This window comes from Acipenser ruthenus, chromosome 9 (assembly GCF_902713425.1).
Source record: "Acipenser ruthenus chromosome 9, fAciRut3.2 maternal haplotype, whole genome shotgun sequence".
NCBI lineage: Eukaryota > Metazoa > Chordata > Actinopteri > Acipenseriformes > Acipenseridae > Acipenser > Acipenser ruthenus.
In genome coordinates this window covers 28,065,727-28,072,710 of record NC_081197.1, presented here as the reverse complement: position 1 = coordinate 28,072,710, position 6,984 = coordinate 28,065,727, and positions in this window count along the sequence as shown.

Genomic DNA, 6,984 nt, shown 5'->3' with positions numbered 1-6,984 from the left:
GTCCGGTGGTTAAAGAAAAGGGCTTGTAACCAGGAGGTCCCCGGTTCAAATCCCACCTCAGCCACTGACTCATTGTGTGACCCTGAGCAAGTCACTTAACCTCCTTGTGCTCTGTCTTTCGGGTGAGACGTAATTGTAAATGACTCTGCAGCTGATGCATAGTTCACACACGCTAGTCTCTGTAAGTCGCCTTGGATAAAGGCGTCTGCTAAATAAACAAATAATAATAATAATAATAATGTTGACTTGACCCCTTTCCAGTGCAGTTCGGCAATGTCCCTCCTTCCTTTCTTGTATCTCACATCCTGCCGCGAGAATACTTAAACCCAACCCAACTACAGAGTAGCAGCACATTCCTACATTTCTATTGGAGGATTGTAACACGCTTGTGAGATTTAAAACGAGATTACAAGAAACGGAGGACAGTTCGATAGGGAGTATTTACATGCTCGTAAACCCCAGAAGAATGTACCCGTGACCATATGGATTTCGTTGTGGACATCAGCAAAGGAAAGAGTGCAAGCACTGTCGAGTTACTATGCATGTTGTGACAGAAAAAAATGAAAGTAACCAAAAACAATAATTTCATAGAGTATATAAAAAAGTGAAAGCCCCGAAAAAAATACATTTACATGTATCTCGAAAATAGCTAAAAATAAGCACTGAAAAATTAAATTAATAAAAAAAAACCAAAAAAGAAGTCCTATATATATATATATATATATATATATATATATATATATATATATATATATACAGACGTGCTCAAATTTGTTGGTACCCTTACAGCTCATTGAAATAATGCTTCATTCCTCCTGAAAAGTGATGAAATTAAAAGCTATTTTATCATGTATACTTGCATGCCTTTGGTATGTCATAGAAAAAAGCAAAGAAGCTGTGAAAAAAGATGAATTATTGCTTATTCTACAAAGATATTCTAAAATGGCCTGGACACATTTGTTGGTACCCCTTAGAAAATATAATAAATAATTGGATTATAGTGAAATTTCAAACTAATTAGTTTCTTTAATTAGTATCACACATGTCTCCAATCTTGTAATCAGTCATTCAGCCTATTTAAATGGAGAAAAGTAGTCACTGTGCTGTTTGGTACCATTGTGTGCACCACACTGAACATGGACCAGAGAAAGCAAAGGAGAGAGTTGTCTGAGGAGATCAGAAAGAAAATAATAGTCAAGCATGGTAAAGGTAAAGGCTACAAGACCATCTCCAAGTAGCTTGATGTTCCTGTGACAACAGTTGCAAATATTATTAAGAAGTTTAAGGTCCATGGAACTGTAGCCAACCTCCCTGGGCGCGGCCGCAAGAGGAAAATCGACCCCAGATTGAACAGAAGGATAGTGCGAATGGTAGAAAAAGAACCAAGGATAACTGCCAAAGAGATACAAGCTGAACTCCAAGGTGAAGGTACATCAGTTTCTGATCGCACCATCCGTCGCTTTTTGAGCGAAAGTGGGCTCCATGGAAGAAGACCCAGGAGGACTCCACTTTTGAAAGAAAAACATAAAAAAGCCAGACTGGAATTTGCTAAAATGCATATTGACAAGCCACAATCATTCTGGGAGAATGTCCTTTGGACAGATGAGTCAAAACTGGAGCTTTTTGGCAAGTCACATCAGCTCTGTGTTCACAGACGAAAAAATGAAGCTTTCAAAGAAAAGAACACCATACCAAAAATCAAAAGCAAAGTCTGATTTCTATTAAATATGGAATAAACAATGGTGGATGCCAATTACTTTTGTCAGTTTCAAGTTATTTCAGAGAAAATTGTGCATTCTTCGTTTTTTGTGGAGGGGTACCAACAAATTTGAGCACGTCTGTATATATATATATATATATTTTTGTGTTTTATTAATTTCATTTTTCTGTGCTTATTTTTTTAGCTATTTTCGAGTTATATGTAAATGTATTTTTTTATATATACATTTAATAGGGATACTATATATATAAAATAGGGATACTATAACTATATCAAGGTGGCTGCTAGTATATTTTCACAGTGAGTGAGTAGTTCAGTGCAACACTTTGATCTAGAATGGATGCCAGACGAAAGCATCCCCCCCCCCCCCCCGATGAAGTAAACCTGTACTCTCAGAGCCTGGCTAAATTGCACGGGAATATCAAAATGAGTAAATACCTACATTAGTCCAATTGAGTACAACCCTAAGTACACTTTCGTGTTTGCTTTTGAAGATCTCTTCTCTCAAGAATAAGGAACAAGCCACACAAAAGTTTCATCAAAATGTGCCTTACATAGCGTTTGTATAATACACTATCTTCCAAAAACTGAAACACCCCCTGTATAAATACTGACACTGTGCTTATTGCAGGGCAGTGTAAACAGGAGTAAGGTGTAGTTGCTAATGCAAGATACACTGAAAGAATAAACCACTTATGGATTTTGGACACGTAGACAGCATAGTCACTGTAGCATCGCATAATTAACAGTGGTCTAGTCTCATAATGCATCAATACATACAGTACAATATTGTGTCATACAACTCGATCTTCATCTCAGAAAGTGGGACACATTTGGAACTTCTGTAACATTAAATGCACTTTGGGAAATCATTTATTGAAGCCACAGAGAGAATAATGTGTGGTGTTTTTATTGTTTCTATGTGACAAATTGTATCCTTTTTAATTTCATTGGGATTCCAAATCCTTTTTTTAATTAAACGTCACTAAGGCCCCCATTCACTGCACAGCAACGAATGATTGATTTGGTTGTAGTTCGACTCAGAGAGGAAGCTGATAACTGTTTTTTTTTTTTTTTGTTAAAATTCAGGACCTTAAAACATTAAAGACCAAAGGACATGTCAGAAATTCTAAAATGGGTTGGAAATGTTCTGCAACCTGACCGGCTGCTACAGTAACATTCCAATGCCAAACAGTTAAAAGAGTATAACCAAGGGTTCAGATCTCATCTCATTCTATTCAGTAAAATCAGTTTCAAAGAAATAATGAGCCATTTTATGAGCTCATTAACACACTTGAAGGTGTGGGATGTACTGACACAACCAGCTTTTCAGGTAGTTGAAGCCATTCAGCTGCACCTCCTGCCTCACAACGCACCTTCTCGCCTGTTAATTAGAGTGTAGTTCAGGGCTTCTCAAACTCGGTCCTGGGGACCCCCTGTGGCTGCTGGTTTTGGTGATAATTAGCTTAATTAGACATTTTTACTTGTTTTCAGCTCTTGAACAGTTGCATATTTCAAGTTAGCTGTAACATTTGATAAGTAACTTGAACTGCAACTGTTTAAGAGCTGAAAACAAGTAAAAAGGTCTAATTAAGCAAATTATCAGTTCAATTAAGGGTTCAATTAAGTAATAGAGAGCTTGGTTGGAATGAAAACCAGCAGCCACAGGGGGTCTCCAGGATCGAGTTTGAGAAGCCCTGGTGTAGTTGGAGAAAACTGCCTCCCTCGCTACAAAAACCTTGAATCTTTCGACTTTTATCTGGGTAACAAAACACATTGACAATCTATTGAAATATGTGTCTAATAATTGTATTACCTTCTTTTGTTGTAATACTGTGATTATATGTTCACTTTTTTTCTTGGTAAACAGTACTGAAACATTGAAATTATTGTATGTCAAAGCTATTAAAAAAAACATATCTGAGGAATGGACTGCACTTTGCTTTTATAATGGAGTTTACAGGATGTTGACTTATCTGAATGAGGGCTTAGTTTTACTTCATATCAGCGATAAGAACATCTGCACTGGCAGGAGGGATGTTGCAATCTTGTTCTAAGAATACTTATGTTAGCAGAGACACACTATTTTATTGGAGATTATTTTATCACGCCTGTTTTAGTTCTCGCCATGCTTAGTAGTTGTTTGCAGCTGAACTCCAAAAATCTAAAGTTTTAAATTATACAATTCTGTGTTATATATTATTTAACAACCACAGTATAATTTGGTTATTCAATGTAAACACTTAATCCTTAACTATTAAATTAAAATGTGCTACATGTAGAAATACAAAAAAAAAAAAGTTTTAATTAACATACTTATGTTACTGTTATTTATTTTTGATTAGGTTATCTAAGCCAGGGGGTACACCCACATTTGCCAACATCTAAACAAGTGAGGTGGTTTTGCTTCTCTAGCCAAGAACAGGGTAAGCAAGAGCTGCAGCATATATTGCTGTGTATCCTTCCTCATGCTGAGCCTGCCCACACAGCAGTGTTGTGTGTAACTAATATAGAGAACTAGACACAAGGTACAAAAACACCAAAAATGATCTTGCCTATGCACCATTATGAACTACATTGAGAACATTTCTAAATGTAATTACTTCAGTAGTTTCAAATTTGCCAATGATTTAAACTCATTAAATATAGTATATTTTTGATAAGCCTTATAATTTTTTCTTGTGTTTTTCTTTGGGTATATGGAATTTGAACTGTTGAACCTAAATGTTAAGCTCACAATAGAGGTAACAAATCTCATCATATATATATATATATATATATATATATATATATATATATATATATATATATATATATATATATATATATACAGTGCCTTGCATAAGTATTCACACCCTTGGACTTTTCCACATTTTGTAGTGTTACAACCTGGAATTAAAATGGATTTAATTGGGATTTTTACCATTTGATTTACACAACATACTTAACATTTTGAATGTGCAAAATATTTTTTATTGTGACACAACAGTTAATTAAACAGAAAAAAAGACATTTGTTGGTTGCATAAGTATTCACCCCCCTGAGTCAATACTTGGTAGAAGCACCTTTGGCAGCAATTACAGCTGTGAGTCTTTTTGGGTAAGTCTCTACCAGCTTTACACATCTGGATCCTGCAATTTTTGCCCTTTCTTCTTGGCAAAATTGCTCAAGCTCTGTCAAGTTGAACAGCAATTTTCAAGTCTTGCCACAGATTCTCAATTGGATTGAGGTCTGGGCTTTGACTGGGCCATTGTAAGACATTCAGGTTCTTGTTTTTAAACCACTCCAGTGTAGATTTGGCTGTGTGTTTAGGGTCATTGTCCTGCTGGAAGGTGAACCTCCGCCCCAGTCCCAGGTCTCTTGCAAACTGAAACAGGTTTTCCACTAGAATTTCCCTGTATTTTGCTCCATCCATCTTGCCCTCAATCCTGACCAGTTTCCCAGTCCCTGCCGATGAAAAGCATCCCCATAACATGATGCTGCCACCACCATGCTTCACCTTGGGGATGGTGTTCTCAGGGTGATGAGCAGTGTTGGCTTTGCGCCACACATAGCGTTTTGCACTAAGGCCAAAAAGTTCAATTTTGGTCTCATCAGACCAGATAAACTTTTTCCACGTTTGCTGTGTCTCCCACATGCCTTTTGGCAAAATCCAAACAGGATTTGATATGGGTTTTTTTCAGCAATGGCTTTCTTCTCGCCACTCTTCCATAAAGCCCAGCTTTGTGGAGCGTCCGGGTTATAGTTGTCCCATGGACGGTTTCTCCCATCTCAGCTGTGGATCTCTGCAGCTCCTTCAGAGTTACCATTGGCCTCTTGGTTGCTTCTCTGACTAATGCCCTCCTTACCTGGTCACTGAGTTTTGGTGGACGGCCTTCTCTAGGCAGAGTCGCGGTTGTGCCATATTCTTTCCATTTTTTAATAATGGATTTAACAGTGCTCTGGGGATGTTCAGTTTGGGATATTTTTTTATAACCCAACCCTGATTGGTGCTTCTCCAGAACTTTATCCCGGACTTGTTTTGATAGTTCCTTGGTCTTCATGATGCTGTTTGTTTAGATATGCTCTCTAACAAACTCTGGGGCCTTCCAGAAACAGGTATATTTAATCTGAGATCATGTGACACTTTAATTGCACACAGGTGGACTCCATTCAACTAATTATGTGACTTCTGAAGGCAGTTGGTTGCACCAGATCTTATTTAGGGGTGTCACAGCAAAGGGGGTGAATACTTATGCAATCAAGACTTTTCAGTTTCTTATTTGTAAATAATTTTGAAAAATATGTAGATTTTTTTCCCCACTTCGACATTATGGACTATTTTGTGTAGATCAGTGACAAAAAATCCTACTTAAATCCATTTTAATTGCAGGTTGTAACACTACAAAATGTGGAAAAGACCACATTTTGTAGTGTTACAACCTGGAATATTGTTTTGAAAATACAAACATTTATCAAAAATCAATACAAAGTAGGTGTTGTTATTTTTTAGTGCTGTACTAGGCATTCCATCTGTGCACAAAATGATTTCTTTCTTGTATTATAATAAATTGTAGTAAGTATACTACGACTAATAATAATAATAATAATAGTGATAATAATAATTGTTTAATATTGTTTAAAACAGTCTTCGTAATACATTATACAATTGTTTATAGCATGTCATAAAACTAAAATAGTACTATTAAATTTTCTACGAAGTCCACATTGTATCCAAAGGCCTTAAAATACTGTATATAGACGAGCCAACTAACAGAAGCTTCGTACCTTTCTGAGTAATCGGATACCCGTTATGAAAATGTATGGAAATGTGTTATACAAAAGGATTATAGAGATCAGCACCTGTCCTATCTGCTTTACATATCCCTCAGCTTTAATAAGGCCTGTAACAAGGACAGAGGCACAGTACATAATCACCATATATTAACACTTTCCTCATGGCATCCATGAATAAACCTACTCTTTGAAGTACTAGTGGGGATTTTTTAAAATAGGTATTGAAATATAAAATATGCAAAACAGTCTAAATCATAGTCATGACTCCCTAATGGACTTTCTTCAACTGGTAGACATACTAAAATACTCTTCTTTCTCATTCTGAATCTGGATGGTGCACCTTCCAGGCTGATTGAAAGATTCCTAGGTGAAGCGCAGAAGTTGACAGACAAAGGGGAGAAATCCCTGACTCAAGTAGGCTGATGATAAAAGTATTCGACTATAACACTGTGGAACTCCTCACTAGGCAACAATGTATGTGAAATATA